This window comes from Paroedura picta, chromosome 18 (genome assembly GCF_049243985.1).
Source record: "Paroedura picta isolate Pp20150507F chromosome 18, Ppicta_v3.0, whole genome shotgun sequence".
Classification (NCBI taxonomy): domain Eukaryota; kingdom Metazoa; phylum Chordata; class Lepidosauria; order Squamata; family Gekkonidae; genus Paroedura; species Paroedura picta.
In genome coordinates, this window is record NC_135386.1 from 10,039,842 (window position 1) to 10,057,321 (window position 17,480).

The 17,480-nt window shown below is 48.1% G+C and overlaps 1 protein-coding gene across 2 annotated transcripts in view; it reads right to left on the reverse strand.

The window, feature by feature from the left end:
• IL16 (interleukin 16) overlaps positions 1-16,627 on the reverse strand; it is a 69,052-nt gene extending 52,425 nt beyond the window's left edge. Inside the window, exons 1-2 of one of the 2 annotated variants that reach the window (XM_077317655.1) lie at positions 16,388-16,627; positions 10,765-10,852 (exon numbers count right to left, since the gene is read on the reverse strand). The gene's annotated coding sequence lies outside the window, so the exon portion shown is untranslated. Of the gene's footprint in view, positions 1-5,422; positions 5,550-10,764; positions 10,853-16,387 lie in introns of those variants that run through there. The other variant, XM_077317653.1, reaches the window with a different exon arrangement.
• Positions 16,628-17,480: the final 853 nt, after the last annotated feature.

A 17,480-nucleotide genomic window follows, 5' to 3' on the forward strand; every position in this document is an offset into this window, starting at 1 on the left:
ATGGACATCTGGAGAACCACAGTTTGGCCACCTCTGTGCTAGTGGCTTCAGTGGCCAGTTTGCAGATGCAGAAGCTCCTTCCGTCTGCGTGCCATGGCTGTAAGCAGAAGATGGCCAAAATGCATCTGTAAGGTCTGCTAAACAGCCCTCAGGTCTTCCCTCAACAAGCATGTGCCCTGGCTCTAACTTTGCTATTCTTATGTCAAGAATGAGAGCTTTCCAGAAAAGGATCAGTTCTGGTTTAAAGAATCACTTTTCAGGATCAACTTAAATGGCCACCCCTTCCGTTACAGCTCAGCCTCCATCCAAGCCTCCACTCCGTTTTGTCCCGGCCACGAATACTCTAACAAAAAACAACACCTTCCAACTTTGGAATATTGAACTACTGGGGAGATTCCATTGTCTCTGGTGCCACCAGACACCTGCCAGCGTTCTGCAGCACATTCCGTCTCTCTCCTCCCCGGTGCTCCTTTGGGACGTGTGGCGGCCAAAGGACAAATCCCAAGTGGGGCCAAAGGACTGAGGCCAAACACAGCTTTCCATTTGGAAATTAGAAGAAGAAGAAGAAGAAGAAGAAGAAGAAGAAGAAGAAGAAGAAGAAGAGGAAGAGGAGGAGGAGGAGGAGGAGGAGGAGGAGGAGGAGGAGGAGGAGGAGGAGGAGGAGGAGGAGGAGGAGGAGGAGGAGGAGGAGGAGGAGGAGGAGGAGGAGGAGGAGGAAGAGGAAGAGGAAGAGGAAGAGGAAGAGGAAGAGGAAGAGGAAGAGGAAGAGGAAGAGGAAGAGGAAGAGGAAGAGGAAGAGGAAGAGGAAGAGGAAGAGGAAGAGGAAGAGGAAGAGGAAGAGGAAGAGGAAGAGGAAGAGGAAGAGGAAGAGGAAGAGGAAGAGGAAAAGTTGGTTCTTCAATGCCACTTTTCTCTACCAGAAGGAGTCTCAAAGCAGCTTACAGTCACCTTCCCTTTCCTCTCCCCACAGCAGACAACCTGTGAGGGAGGTGGGGCTGAGAGAGCCCTGATATTACTGAAGGAGCCTGGTGAGGACAATGACTTCAGTAGGGTACAATGCCCTAGACCTCACTCTCAAAGAATCCATTTTCTGCAGGGGAACTGATCTCTGCAGCATAGAGATGAGCTACAATTCCCGGAGAGCCCCACCTGGAGGCCAGCATCTCTTGCTTCTCTGTGATTTCCCACTTTTCTTTGTGCACTGCCACCACGGGAACTTAATTGACCTTGGGTCAATCACACTCTCTCAGCCTAGACCTACCACACAAGAATGGCGTGAGGATAAAATGGAGGCAGGGGAGAGGGAGGTGGTCAGTCTCCTTTTGCCTCATCATGGGGGACAGTGGGGCCTAACTAAATGAAGCCAATTAATGCGCCTGGGTTGATTCAACTCGGCCCTAAAACCCCCAAAGAAATTATAGCATTATAAGGCTCATCGGGGCTACAAAGACGGTTTTCTTTGGAAAGCAACTAGAGGCCCCGGGAAAGGTGGCGAAGACTAAATTTAGATCATTTCAGCCTTTCCAGCATTTGGCATTCTCGATGGGAGGGGAACAAGTCTGCCCCACCCTCACTTAGCCCCCGTTTCCCTCCCCCCCCAACCGTCTGGGGCTGAGCAGGAAGAATTTACAGTGTCTCTGGGAGCCGTTGTTATTTCAGCTGCAAAGACTTAACAGTGACTACCCTCTAAGTCTCTGTCGTACGTACATCATGCGCCTGGCGAAGGCCACCTTGCTCCGCTCAAAGGCGCCTCGTGGCCTCCGATTAATTTTGAATCCCCTTTGGCAGGGTGGGTTCTTTCCTTTTGACAACCTCGCAGGCCTCGCCAAGACCGTTTATGCACTGGGAACTTCACCGCCCCAGCTCCCATGCAGGAGCAAAAATCAGGGGCAGATGAGGAGCACCGGGCCAAATGCTCCCCCGTGTGGGTGCAGGAAGAGGTGGGGCAACCTGCCACGACTAAAACTCCAGCCTGCAGCTCGACATGAAACCTCCAGTGCATAAACGGTCCAAGAGAGCGCGTCCTGGTTTGAGGGAAGGTTGGGACCCGTGAAGCTTTCATGCCGAAGCTTTCGTCAGCCAGCGGCTGGCTTCATTCGCAGGTCACCTGCAAGGCTTGAAAACCCCTTGCTCTGGACTCTGCGATCTCCCACTTCAACAGGCAGCATTGCTGCCTATTAATCATAAAGGCTTTCCATAGCCCAGTGTAGGTAGAGACTTAAACCTGGCCTTGAGCAGATCTAGCACATTGTTCGCTCCTCATCGTATATCATTCACATAGCGAAGATCATTATCAGAGAGAGATTGGGGAAAGCATTGCAAATCCAGGATGCAGGGGTAGTGACAGCCAGCTTATGGGGACCCCGTGGCATCATCAAGACAAGAGATGTTTTTATTTACTTATTTCAATTACAATTTAATTTATACCCCACCCCTCTTGACTAAGTCGCCCCGAGGCGGCTCGCAAAAATAAATATACCCCGCAAAACCCATAAAACATTAAAATACGATCCTTAAAATAGAATGATCCAAAACAGAAATCCACAGGTGACGGCCAAAAAAAACCTACGGTTACGCTCCAACCCAATCAAGCAGTGGTTAGAGTCTTCCAACACCTACTTTGTTTAACTCCTCCAGACTCATTGCGCCAGATGTAATTCACACTCCATTGGGACCTCAGTTGGTCACTCTGGGCATCCCCCCCCCTGGTTCAACCAAAAGCCTGGCGGAAGAGCTCCATCTTACAGGTCCTGCAGAACCTTGAGAGCTCCATCAGGGCCCTCAGCTCTTCCGGGAGCTCATTCTACCAGGCTGGGGCCGGGGCCGGGGCCAAGTTTGCTTCCCAGGGGCCTGGGACCACCAGCAAATTCATACCCACAGAGCAAAGAGCCCTGGGGGGGGGACATAAGCAGATAAGCTGTCCCTCTGGTAAGCGAGGCTTGAAGGTTAGAATCAAACCCTTGAGGAGGTTTGCCATTGCCTGCCTCCTGGAGTTCTTGGAGAGCCAGTTTGGTGTAGTGGTTAGGAGTGCGGACTTCTAATCTGGCATGCCCGGTTCGATCCTGCGCTCCCCCACATGCAGCCAGCGGGGTGACCTTGGGCTCGCCACGGCACTGATAAAACTGTTCTGACCGAGCAGTGATATCAGGGCTCTCTCAGCCTCACCCACCCCACAGGGTGTCTGTTGTGGGGGGAGGAAAGGGAAGGCGACTGTAAGCTGCTTTGAGCCTCCTTCGGGTAGGGAAAAGCAGCATATAAGAACCAACTCTTCTTCTTCAGTAATCTCAGGGCTCTCTCAGCCTCACCCACCCCACAGGGTGTCTGTTGTGGGGAGAGGAAAGGGAAGGCGACTGTAAGCCGCTTTGAGCCTCCTTCGGGTAGGGAAAAGCGGCATATAAGAACCAACTCTTCTTCTTCAGTAATCTCAGGGCTCTCTCAGCCTCACCCACCCCACAGGGTGTCTGTTGTGGGGAGAGGAATGGGAAGGCGACTGTAAGCCGCTTTGAGCCTCCTTCGGGTAGGGAAAAGCGGCATATAAGAACCAACTCTTCTTCTTCTTCTTCTTCCCTTCCAAGGACTGACCTCACTTATCTTCCACCTAAGTGATTAATTCTAATATTAATAAACAAGGAGTCTCGTAGGTGCTTTCTTCAAGGGGGGTAGAGATTAAAGGCATCTTAGAATAATTGTACTTACAAGCCTGCAAGGTGACCAGGCTTGCAACAGGTAAGCCAAACTAATCCCCAAACAGCCCCCTCAGCTGTTAAAAAAAAGAACCCGAAAAACTCTTTCAGCCAGACAAATCTAAACCAAGTGCTCTCTGGCTGTTCTCGAAGCAATCCTTTTCCTAGTCAGCCAAGTGGTTGATCTCTGCCCTAACTAGTCCTTGTGGGACGATATTCCTTCACGTGGGCTTCAAACAGCTGCAATCAGGCTGTTGAGGCCAAAATTGTGGTCTGCAGCTTTTCCGGGTGATAGAAGCTCTATCTGTCCCAAAGCCCTGATAACACCATCCATCACAATTTTCAGATCTGTGGCAGTATGTTTATGGATCCGTTTATACCCCAACGGCCCAATGAGGACGGAGCATCCTCCAGGCGGCATGGAAGGGTGGCCTTTCGGCAAGCAGGCTTCAGTTAGGTAGTGCCAGATGGTGACCCCTGAGGAATCCTGGGTGAGAACAACTGGGGAGCTTTCTCTCCCCTGCGGTGTGTGTTTTTCCCTCTGGAAGTGGCTTCTGTCGCCACCCTCTCGTGTCTCCTGGGGAGGTCCCATCTTCATCAGGCCATTTGGCTAAAAGCCAACCGGAAGAATAAAAGAAAAAAATAATATTTGCGTGTTGAGAATCCCTCCCTTGTCCATGGGTGTTCTGGCTCTGCTGATTTGGAGATGATATGGGACACTGGTTTGGGAGGCAGATGGGTCACTCTGAGACCGTTTACGCACTGGGAACTTCACTGGCCCAGCTCCCATGCAGGAACACAGATAGGGGACAGATGAGGTACACTGGGCCCAATGCTCCCCTATGTTGGTGCAGGAAGAGGTGGGGCAAACTGCCACGACTAAAACTCCAGCCTGCATCCCGGCATGAAACCTCCAGTGCGTAAACGGTCTTACTGATGCCTAATAGACATACATCTAATCTTTTTAATAGAAATTGCTTTTTAGCACCTCCGATTTCCAAGATTCCCACCTCAGTTAAACACCACCCTTGGCCTTTCCAGGCTGTGCTTTCATGAGCTGGGAAGGAAGAGGAGGAGATGACAGAGTTGGTCTTTATACCCCACATTTCACTGCCCAAAGGAGTTTCAAAACTGATTACAACCGCCTTCCCTTCCTCTCCCCACAACAGACACCCTGTGAAGTACCTGAGGTTGAGAGAGCTCTGACAGGACTGCTCGGTCAGAACAGCACTATCAGGACTGTGATGAGCCCAAAGTCACCCAGCTGGCTGCATGGGGAGGAGCGGGGAATCTTAACCACTACACCACGCTGGCTCTCATCCACCTTCATCCCACTACGGTCTCTGAATGGGCCTGCACTTGTGCTCCCCCCCCCCTCCCGATGTCTTCTCTGGATCTGCGTTCCTGGTGGTGTTTGTTCAAAATACCTTTGAAGGCAGTTGAGCCTTCAGTATTTAAAGCCAAGCCGAATCCTACCGTCTCGAGAATGCCCTTAAAAAAACAGACGTTTTGTCCACAAACTGATTTCAAATTTCGAATGATGCGTCAGTAATCCTTCCGAATAAAAAAAGGAAAAATCCTTCGGCTTTGGAAAAAACAGGAGCCTTTGCTTTGTTTAAATGCTCTTTCAGGAAGTTGAAACGCACTGGCCGCATTTCCATTGGGCCTTACTCTCAAGTAATTTGGCCAGGAATCCCAGCCTCGGCGTTTATATAGAGATAATAAACAAAAGCACTTACCGCCCTCAAGTTGCCAAGAAGATCCTTGCGTTTCACAGCCACGTCTGGATTAAGTTTTGAGGAAGAGGGACTGTCGTTCGTAAAAACTGCAAGGGGTAAGAACGGCTGTCTTGTATTGGGCCACTTCAGCGTAACTCCTGAGCACACCCCCCCCCCAAAGTCACTTTCAAGTACGAGTCCTTTTCCTTTGGCCGAAGATCACTTTCTTGGCTTCCGCCTGGATGGCTTGCTCGGACAGGGAGCCGCGGGTGAAGGAAGAAATTATTTCAATTGAATCTGCCACCAAAATTTTCGTTAACTGGCTTCCTGTGCCACAGGCGGACGTGGAAAACCTCAGCCTTTCCCTTGGACGGTTCTCAACTTGGTTCTGTAGCCGAAATATTTTTCACAGTGCAGCAGGACGGCTGTTCCGGGCTGGCCAAACCCCCCCCCCACCCTCCACCCACTCCCACACGCACCTACACACACATGGAAAATGTGCTGGGTTGTTTAGATCATGCTTGGCCATTCGTTGGCCAACCGCGGTCCCGATACCGAACGAACCGCACGGCTTGCTTCAGATCTAGCACCTTTGAAACCCCTCGTGCCCTCTGAAATGAAACGCTTCATTGATTACGACTCCCCACAACCCAAAAAAAAATAATAAATAACAGAGAGTGCAAAATCCGACAGACTGTGTTCGTTTTTAACTTTCGTGAAAACGCCTTTCATAAGGAATCGCTGCTGAATGCGCCAGGAGGGCTGTTCGTTGGTGAATGAAGTCTATGTGGGAAGCAGCAGGGCTCAATTTGGGGGAAGAAAGGGATGTGGGGAGGGGGGGGGAACCAGGAAATCTCTTGGACGAGGGACACTCCGGTGGCAGTGGCAGAAATGGCGAGGGGGGGAAGGATGCTAATGTTTTGGGGCGACCGAGTGTATTTCGTTGGTGTGTGTTTTCCCTTTGCAGATCTCCCTTTAGGTGGCTTAAGAGTTTATTCAGCTGTTTCAAATCATGTGTTTTCGAGTTTCTCCTCCTTTCAGGGAGGACTCTTACCTTCTGAATGCTTCCAGATGGGGGCCCTTGTGAGTGACAAATGCCCCCATCGGCTGCAATGCTGTTCCTTCATCTCCCCTCTTTCGAGACGCCATGAGTGGGATGCCACAGTATTACCATTGCTCTGGGCGTTTCTTTTCAGAGCAGCCCTGCAAGATGTTTTAAGACGAATCCCGTTTTACACGTGGGCAAAACTGGGGATGAGGGGCTGTGACATGCGCAAGGCCACCCCCCCCCTTTCCTCCCCCCCACCCCATATTTAACAATGTGAATCTTAGAATGTTGTCAGTTTTCCAAATTCCGGGATAGCAGAAGAGCACGCCCCCTCCTAAAGGGACCTTTTGGGGTGAAAGAGTCGCATGCCTGCTCCCTTACATTTCTCTCTGAAGCATTCTTCTAGGCATGCCTCCGGATAGGAATGCAACAGGCACCCTTCTTTGATTGTGGGCCATCTTTCCTCACCTCTGTATCTGCTTGATGCAACGGTCTGTCTCCTCTGCGGCCAACAGGAACCACTTCCTACCCTCCTCTAAGTACCTTTCAGATACTTCAAGATACTTTCAGATACTTCAAGAGAGCCATCCTGTCCCCTCTCAGCCTCCTCTTCTCCAGGCTGAACATTCCCAAGTCGCGCAGCCTTTCCTCGCAGGGCTTGGTCCCTTGGCCCTGGATCATTCTCGTCACTCTCCTCTGACTCATCTAGCCTGGATGCCAATCCAGCCCAGAACTCCTCTTACTTTTTAAAAATTCAGTCCTCACAATCACAACCAAAGGCATTGTTCCACCCCTGCACCCTGTGCAGACAAATGTACAAATGCAGCCCTTCACAACATTTTCCCCCCCAAAGGAATGCTAAAGGGATGAAATGAGGCTTGTTCTACATGTGGGCCAGAATGAGGCATTTTTCTGATAGTCATTCATGTAAGGCAGTGGTCCCCAACCTTTTTATCACCGGGAACCGGTCAATGCTTAATAATTTTACTGAGGCTCGGGGGCGGGGTCACCGCTGCCTGAGCCCCGGCTTCCCTGACTTCCCACTGCCCACTGGGGGGCGCTACCAGCAGCAGCTGCACAGTCCCAGCCATGGCAGCCACCGGAGAGCACCAAAGGTGAGCCGGTGGCAGAGTGGCAGGGCAGCCCCCGAGGTAGCAGCTGGGGAGGAAGATGGGGAGGAGCCGCGACCCGGTACTGACTGATCCACGGACCAGTCCCAGTCCCTGGACTGGGGGTTGGGGACAACTGATGTAAGGTACTCGGCCTCCTCACACAGACACATCTAGCAACTCAGGGATGAAGTGCCAACCTGGCCTGCTTCCTGCTATGCTAATGTTCTGCAGGCAGAGAGTTCTCTGCTGATCATAGAATCATGAATCATAGAATCATAGAATCATAGAATCATGAATCATAGAATCATAGAATCATAGAATCATGAATCATAGAATCATAGAATCATGAATCATAGAAACATAGAAACATAGAATCATGAATCATAGAATCATAGAAACATAGAATCATAGAAACATAGAATCATAGAATCATAGAAACATAGAATCATAGAATCATAGAATCATAGAATCATAGGATCATGAATCATGAATCATGAATCATAGAATCATAGAATCATGAATCATAGAATCATAGAAACATAGAATCATAGAAACATAGAATCACAGAATCACAGAAACATAGAATCATAGAATCATAGAAACAGAATCATAGAAACATAGAATCATAGAATCATAGAAACATAGAATCATGAATCATGAATCATAGAATCATGAATCATAGAATCATAGAAACATAGAATCATGAATCATAGAAACATAGAATCATGAATCATAGAAACATAGAATCATGAATCATAGAATCATGAATCATAGAATCATAGAAACATAGAATCATGAATCATAGAATCATAGAAACATAGAATCATAGAAACATAGAATCATAGAATCATAGAATCATAGAATCATGAATCATAGAATCATAGAATCATAGAAACATAGCATCATAGAATCATAGAAACATAGAATCATAGAATCATAGAATCATAGAATCATAGAATCATGAATCATAGAATCATAGAATCATAGAGCTGGAAGGAACCTCCTGGACTTGTCGGGGAAGATCCTGAAATGTTGCTCACCCTCAATCTGAAGTGATTCCTTCCATCCTCTCACCTCAGGCACCTGCCACTTTAATGCATCTATGTGCCGTTGCATGCACCCTGCATCTTGGTGAAAGGGGGCTCCATGAGAAACATTAGCATGCTCCAGTGGGCACTGCACCAGCCCTTTGCCATGCGCCATGGCCGAGGAGCTGCTATTGATCAAGTTCCTTTTCCCCCTGCCGGCGTCACATTTTAATGTTTGGCCTTTCCTATTCATGCAGCAGAATGACCTGGAAAGTATTTCTTTGGTCCCTTTTTATTCCTCCCTCCAAAAGAGCTTCATGCAGCCAGCTTGGTGTCGTAATTAAGAGCGGTAGCTTCTAATCTGATGAGCCAGGTGTGATTCCCCGCTCCTCCGCATGCAGCCGGCTGGGTGACCTTGGGCTAGTCACAGGCCTGATAGTACTGTTCTGTGTGAGCTGTCCTGTCAGAGCTCTTTCAACACCTCCTACCTCCCTGGGTGCCTGTTGTGGGGTGAGGAAGCTGCTTTTAGACTCCTTCGGGCAGAGAAAAGCAGGGTTTGAAAAAAAAAACTCTTATTCTTCCAAATTTGTACCCTCAATGACCCTCTAAGGTAGGTGAGGCTGTGACTCCACCTACCCAGTACAAAGGCAGGGAAACCACACAAGGCGTTTGCATCATGCATGCTGCTGGAGTTTGATTCCTGTTGCAGTTTCCCCTGTTTCACTGTTTTTGCATCCTCAGCACCACACGCCCCTCCAGAACTCCTCCTGGCTCCCCCGTGGAGCCATGTGATTTTTACAAGGGAGCCTCCTCCAACAACAGCCCTTCGGGGCAGTGGGAAGATGTGAAGACAGTGGAGGAAAGGCCTTCTCGCTGTGCATTTTGGGGATGAACAGGAAAAAAGCCAGCGTGGTTCTCCAACAGACCCAAGGGCTTTGGAGTGCCCTAGATGGAGGCTGAGGGAGAGCGACTGGCTCACCGTCACCTTTCAGGGCCGAGCGGAAATTCGAACCTGGCTCTCCCAGATCGTGGCCTGATGCCGTAACCACCATATCACATTGGCAGCAGATACTGAGGTTCAGAGTTCGAAAATTGAAGTACTCCCCTCTAGACTGAGGGTGCACAATCCCTCTCTTCTGTAAAAAAATAAAATTTAACTTCCCTGCAAGTAGAAGATTAGCACAACAAGGGCAAGACCCGCTCTCCCTTGTGTGTTGTCCACAGCCTGAAGTGGAACAGTTCCAAGTGGTACAGCCCCTTCCGCCTCAGTGTTCCCAAGATCGTTCCACGATTTGGGTGCACCCGGCTGTAATTTTCACCTAGGAAACAGTCAAAAACCTCCCTGGCTTTAGCCCTTGTGCAGGGCATGCTAAGCACATTTTGTCCATTACATGAAACGTGATATGGATTCAGTTTTTCCTCTCCTTCTTCCACAGTTGGGCGATGCAAGTGGACCCTGTGACCAACTTCAGATACTTGAAGGGCTCAGCTACAAAAGCACAGATCTGCCAACAGAAGGGAGCTCTGCTTCCAACCACACCCACTGCAGGCCTGTGCGGAACAGACAGCTGGATTTCCCATTTTCTTCACTTGAACGCCAGCAGGTTGGCAAATCCGGGTGCCTGTTTATTTATAGAAAAATATATCCGCTAACAGGAAAGGGGGGGAGAGAATATATACGGGGGGGGGCAAAATTTCCACCTGGAGGATGGAAGCGTAGACACAGGAGCTGGTTTATTACAGAAAGCAAAAGAACAGGCTGGGGTCTGCTAGATAGCTGACTCAAAATCCGAAACTCACTTGGTGACTTAGGGAAAGCTACATTCTTGCACGATCAGTGCCCCAGTTTCCAATACGAGATGAATTGTATTGGCCTACCTTGCATGGCTGTTGTAGGGATAATGGAACTGAGGCACTTTGAACACTGATTGCACTATTTGTTTATTATGGACAAATTTTTCACAGGGCATGTAGTTCAGCCGTGGAATGGGCTGCCCAAGGAGGTGGCGAGCTTCCCTCACTGGTGGTCTTCAAACAGCATCTGGACAGATCCTTATCCTGGATGCTCGAGGCTGATCCTGACGGTATGACCTGGATGGCCCCTTGCAACTCTGTGATTCTATGAGTGGGAGGAAGTTACAGTGGGTGGCTACTTCTAGTCCAGCTCTGATGTACCTGAGTGCAGGATCTGGACTCTGTACCAAGGTGCTCCCGCGAATTGTTCTCAGGTAGCATGCAGGAATTACATCACATGTCCAGGAAGCTGCAAAGTTGTGGCAAAGGATAAATGGAAATGGAAAATGGTGTGTGTGTGTGTGTGTGTGTGTGTGTGTGTGTGTGTGTGTGTGTGTGTGAGAGAGAGAGAGAGAGAGTTTAAAAGTGAAATATAGTTTGTGGTTCTCCCGATTGCCCCTTCTTCTCCCGATTGCTCGCATAGTAATCTACTAGAAATCACTTGGCCCCTGAACTGCCATGCTTGCAAAAAAGCCGCTGTTCTCTGTGCAAAATGACCCAGTTCTGCCCTGGTATTGCCAGCCCAAAGGAGTATCCTTCCTAGCCCATGAAGAGAAAGCTTTCTCTGCTGGAGGGTCTCTCTCTATCAGAGCAGGCAGGACTCAGCTTGGTGGGCCTGAGGGTTTGCCTGGCCTGGGGCTTCTTCATATATTCAACTCAGCAGGAAGCATGAGAACATGTTCTTTCCACCTTCCATCCCCATCACTGCTAAGGACATGCCTTGTGAGCACCACATGGCTTCAGTCCAGAAGCCAACTTAATGAAACACACATGATGGTCTTGGGACATTTTTTAAAAATTATTTCAAGACATGAAAACCTAAGGAGCACTGCTGGATCAGACTGGTGATCCATCTAGTCCAGCATCCTGTCTCACACAGTGGTCAACCAATTCCTCTGGAGGGGCAGGAACAGGTCATAAGAACATCAGAAGAGCCCTACTGGATCAGGCCAGGGGTCCATCTAGTCCAGCATCCTGTCTCCCACAGAGGTCAACCAATTCCTCTGGAGGATCAGCAACAGAGCATACATGCTGAGGCCTTCACAAGAACATCAGAAGAGCCCTGCTGGATCAGACCAGGGGTCCATCTAGTCCAGCATCCTGTCTCCCACAGTGGTCAACCAATTCCTCTGGAGGGTCAGCAACAGGGCATAGAGGATGAGGCCTTCACAAGAACATCAGAAGAGCCCTACTGGATCAGACCAGGGGTCCATCTAGTCCAGCATCCTGTCTCACACAGTGGTCAACCAATTCCTCTGGAGGGTCAGCAACAGGGCATTGAGGCTGAGGCCTTCACAAGAACATCAGAAGAGTAGTCCATCTAGTCCCACTTCCAGTTGGCCTGGATGGCCAGGCAAACAATGCACAGAGGACAATGTCCTCCCTGGCACTGGGATTCAGAGGTTCACTGCCTTTGAACATACAAGTTCATTATTCTCATTTACTATTTCCAAATGAGATTCAATTTTAGGGTGGGCACTGCTAGAGCTAGAGCTGCCCAGACCTGGGTGGCCCCAGTCTAGCCTCATCTTGTCTGGTCTCAGAAGCTAAGTAGGATCAGCCCTGCTCAGAGGGGAAGTGTGGAGTTGCTCCACAAAGGCAGGCCATGGCAATTGCCTTGAAAAACCCTACAGCAGGGGTGGCCAAACATCTCCAGATGTTCCCATGAGCCCCTGCCAGCATATTCAATTGGAGAGCCAGTTTGGCCACCCCTGCCCTACAGGGTCACCATAAGTCAGCCGTGACCGAATGGCACTTCCCACCACCAGCATGGCTTAATTCCTTGAAACCAAATCCTGGCTTTGCACTGCTTCAGCAGCATATAAAAATGTGCCCCATTCTTCCCACTGTGGTCCCTAATACTGTCCTAATATTTTGTTTTGCTTTTTTTGACCACTTCTGCGTGCTGAGCAGAAGTTTCCACTGAGCAGTGTACAGTAACGCCTAAGATTTTTTTTTTTGGTGGCTAATTTAGGAATCATGAGTCTGTCTATTCAGTCTTCATCCAAACTTGCATTACCTCACGTTTACCTAGGCTGGGTTTCAACCACTATCTGTTTATACTCCCATAGCTCTGACTCTTGTTTGGGGCATACAGTCAGGGCATTTCCACATGTTTAAAAAAAATTGGGGAATGATTGATTCAGACAGAGAGCAGATATCCTGCAACCTCTTGAGAAATCTTTGATAAACGATGAGCAGATTTACCTTCCAAAACTGCATGGAACATTAAAATTATGGTCATTTGCTGCAGAGGAGAGGACACGCAGTAACGGGTTTAAACTTCAAGTACAACGATATAGGCTAGATATCAGTCAGAGTAGTTCAGCAGTGGAATAGGCTGCCTAAGGGGGTGGTGAGCTCCCCCTCACTGGCAGTCTTCAAGCAAAGGTTGGATACACACTTTTCTTTGATGCTTTAGGATGCTTTGGGCTGATCCTGCGTTGAACAGGGGGTTGGACTAGATGGCCTGTATGGCCCCTTCCATGATTCTATGATTCTATGATATCTACCTGCAACAAAGGAAAACTTAACCAGTTTCCTGTAATGAAAACAAATACGCAAAAACGAATTGTAAAGGGACAGTCAAAAGGGATTGTTGTCTATCCAAACACCAAGCAACAAACCTCCTTCATTTATATGTAGATGATTTTCTAATACTTGGCTTTCTGGCATTCAAGAGGACTTCATTCATTGCGTTCTCCCACACCTCCAGGCTGCCAGGTTGAGATGGCAGAGGTCATGGTGAAATAGCCAGTTGAATGTCAGTAAATCTGCTCCCTTGGGAAGCATCAGGAACTGGCCCCTGGATATCTCCATTAGAGTGGGAAACCAAATTTGTCAAGGCCAGGCTTTAAGAATCCGTTACATTTCCTCCCTCCTGGCTTTCTCAAACACCCTGCTTATTAATGGTAGGGTAGGGAAAGCATGTAAAACAGGGGGAGTCAACCTGTGGCCCTCCAGATGTCCATGGACTACAATTCCCATGAGCCCCTGCCAGCATTTGCTGGCAGGGGCTCATGGGAATTGTAGTCCATGGACATCTGGAGGACCACAGGCTGACTACCCCTGAGGTAAAAGAGCTTCCTCCCACCTAAAGAGGCCTTCCATCTGCTGGAGGGGAACAGTAATTCCTGGTTTTGGCATTTTTCTGCTCTGCAAGCCAATTGACGTTGAGTTTCCCCCAACATGCAAAGATCTTGCTGATGTAGAACAGTGTAACAGTGTTGCCTGTCTGCAGGAGAATGCTTTGGTCCCTTAGGATATCTGCAAAGCAGGTAAGGACATATCTTGCAGCTCTTAATTCTAGAATACTAAAATGCAGGGATCTCTCCTGTCCAGGTTGAGAACCCTTCACAAGTGATGCATCAGTAGTCAAAATACTCCAAAAGATGTCCCTTGGCAGAGATTCCCTCACCTCCCCTATCAACCCAATGATCTAATGACCCTTATGGGAATGGAATACCTGTGCCCATGTGGGTATATCTGAATCGTATAGCATGATAGAAACCATAACTGGAGGCATCTCATGCCAAACATGGCCAGGAGCAAAACAGAAGTAGTTAAAGTAATAAAGCCTAATAGCTTCGGGATCTGATGCACTGACTGGAACCTATTAACTGAGAAATGTGCCACCAATAGTATTTTCTCCATCCTCTCAGAGGGAAGTAGTCTCCTAGCTCAGGGGTAGTCAACCTGTGGTCCTCCAGATGTCCATGGACTACAATTTCCAGGAGCCCCTGCCAGCGTTTGCTGGCAGGGGCTCCTGGGAATTGTAGTCCATGGACATCTGGAGGACCACAGGTTGACTACCCCTGCCCTAGCTTGAACAGAATGAAATCACCTTAATTCACTGAGCCTGCTGGAAGGGAGTCAGGTGGGTTTACCAACAACCCCAAGTTCCTGCAAATCTCCAGGACTATGCTAGATTCTTCCATGGAACACTATCCAGAATCTGCCACTATTTCCCTTTTGTAACCAAATAACTCTAAGGAATAAAAATAGGACACAGAAGAAGAAGAAGAAGAAGAAGAAGAAGAAGAAGAAGAAGAAGAAGAAGAAGAAGAAGAAGAAGAAGAAGAAGAAGAAGAAGAAGAAGAAGAAGAAGAGTTGGTTTTACATGCTGCTTTTCTCTACCAGAAGGAATCTCAAAGTGACTTACAATTGACTTACATAGAATCATAGCTGAAGAGGCCTCCGAGATCATCAAGGTTCACAATGCAGGAAACTCACAACTCCTTGCCCACAACCAGTATTCCCAGTTCTATGCCCAGGGGATTCCCTCCCCAAATCCCTGGCCAGCCTGGCCTGCAGGAAATTCCCCTTCCAACCCCAAAGTGGCCCTGGGCCTGCAAGAAAGGATCACAGAGCCAAGCATTACATCTGGCATTACAATTCCACCTACTGGGAGGGCACCCATAGTGCACCAGCCTACCTGACACATTCAGACCACTGGAATTTTCAGGGGATTTGTTTGCAGTTGCTTTCTATGTAACAAGCTAACCATGAATATCCAGAGAACCGTGGCACATGCTCCCAATACACACCATTGCCAGACTCCTGGCGCCTGGAGTGGTGCTGAAAAGTACTACTGTGATACATGAAACACCTGTAGCAAGTAGATCTCCTTGGGGGTCTTCTTAAGCTCCTGTTTGCTGGGCTTTAGCCACCATTAAAAGGTTCTCTCTTTTTTGGGGAGGGTGGACGACACCTCCCATTCTTATGCTTCACACTTTAATGAATGAAGTGAATGCACATTTTCAAATGCCTCGCCTAATATTGAGGTTGAGTCAAGCCAGAATGCTTAGTGGAGAGGGCTGGGCTCCAGAATAACAAGCAATTTAGAATCATAGAATCATAGAGTTGGAAGGGGCCATATAGGCCATGTAATCCAACCCCCTGCTCATAGAATCATAGAATCATAGAATCATAGAATCATAGAATCATAGAATCATAGAATCATAGAATCATAGAATCATAGAATCATAGAATCATAGAATCATAGAGTTGGAAGGGGCCCTACAGGCCATGTAGTCCAACCCCCTGCTCATAGAATCATAGAATCATAGAATCATAGAATCATAGAATCATAGAATCATAGAATCATAGAATCATAGAATCATAGAATCATAGAATAACAGAGTTGGAAGGGGCCCTACAGGCCATCTAGTCCAACCCCCTGATCATAGAATCATAGAATCATAGAATCATAGAATCATAGAATCATAGAATCATAGAATCATAGAATCATAGAATCATAGAATCATAGAATCATAGAATCATAGAATCATAGAATCATAGAGTTGGAAGGGGCCATGCAGGCCATCTAGTCCAACCCCCTGCTCTATGCAGGATCAGCCCAAAGCATCCTAAAGCATCCAAGAAAAGTGTGTATCCAACCTTTGCTTGAAGACTGCCAGTGAGGGGGAGCTCACCACCTCCTTAGGCAGCCTATTCCGCTGCTGAACTACTCTGACTGTCAATTTTTTTTTCCTTTTTAAAACAGCCCACTCATGAGGGTTTAACAGAGCTATTTTGCAGACCTGCTCTCAGGAAAGCTGTGAACCGGCAAATACTATGAGCCTTTTGCAGACGGTTGCAACAAGAAACATAAGCAAGGAAGGTTCTTGCAGCCTTCTGAAGACGACCACATGAATTCACTTCTACGCATTCTGGCGCACTCTCCTGAGACTTCAGTCTAAGTCAAACTTAAACTGTTTCAATATTTTTCCCAGCTACGCAGGTGAGGTTTATCATATTTTGAGCGAGAGATAAAGGTGCCTACCTTGGTCTTTAGGTTTTCAACAGAGGAATGGCCCGATAAAGCGCTGACCCCTATAATGCTAAGTTAGAGTCCTGTTTCATTGGTAGGGTTACATTTTGTAGGAGAGGAGCTGCATTTCTGATTGGGTGAGCCCAGCTCCTCCTTCACATTCTCCACCTCTTTCGCTGCGCTGAGGACTCCTCTGTCCCACCTCCATACCGGTCTTTTGGGTCCGGTTATGCATCTGGCTAAACTAGAGCAATTCATGAGCACCCAAAGTAGGGGGGGGGCAACACAGGAAAAATAAGCATCTGTGGTTTTCTCGGTTTGCAAAAAAGGAAAGTTAGTTCTGACCAAGGTGCAAAGCATTTGATAAGTGCGTCTAGAAAAAGCAGTTTTTTTAAAAGACATTGGTCCCTCCGTTCTGAATTAGCATCACACTGGAGACGCATAACGTGGCTTTGTTAGATTGCAAAAAAGAAAAAGAAAAAGTGTTGTTACTTACAAGTTAAGGAACAAAAAGGGCTTTCTGCCCAACGTGTTTTTTTAATAGAACCCACCGTGCTTGAAACGAAACAGCCGACTGCAGTGTTGTGTAAGAGGCCCGAATGTTCAGCATAAATCAACTTTGTCTGCTGGGGTGGGGTGAGGGGGGGGGGAGTATGTGTGGTGTGTGATGAATGAGCGCTTTGTTCAGAAATAAATAATTGCTTGCAGGGAAAGGTTGAGCACACTCGTGCACACGCCGGTCTGAAATGCAAACATCCAGGCCTTGCATTGTCATAATTGAATTTCATAAAAAGCAGGAGGGTGTGTGTGTGCGTGTGTGTGTGTGCGTGCACATGGCTCCTTCGACATGTTTATGCCAGATCTTTGCAGGAGCGGCCCTGCTGTTTAGAATCGGCGACACAACCTCCTTCTGGCCTCTAGGAAATACTGCATGCAAAAGAGGAGCTTAATTCTCAGTATTTCTCAGAATTCCCAAACTTTTTCAGGCTGCTGCCCCCTTGGCTCCCAGGCCACATCCCTAGTGCCCTCCCCACACACATACAGAGGTCCACTGCATATTTTTAAAAAACCTATATTGCCTACAAGAGCCTCTTGTGGCGCAGAG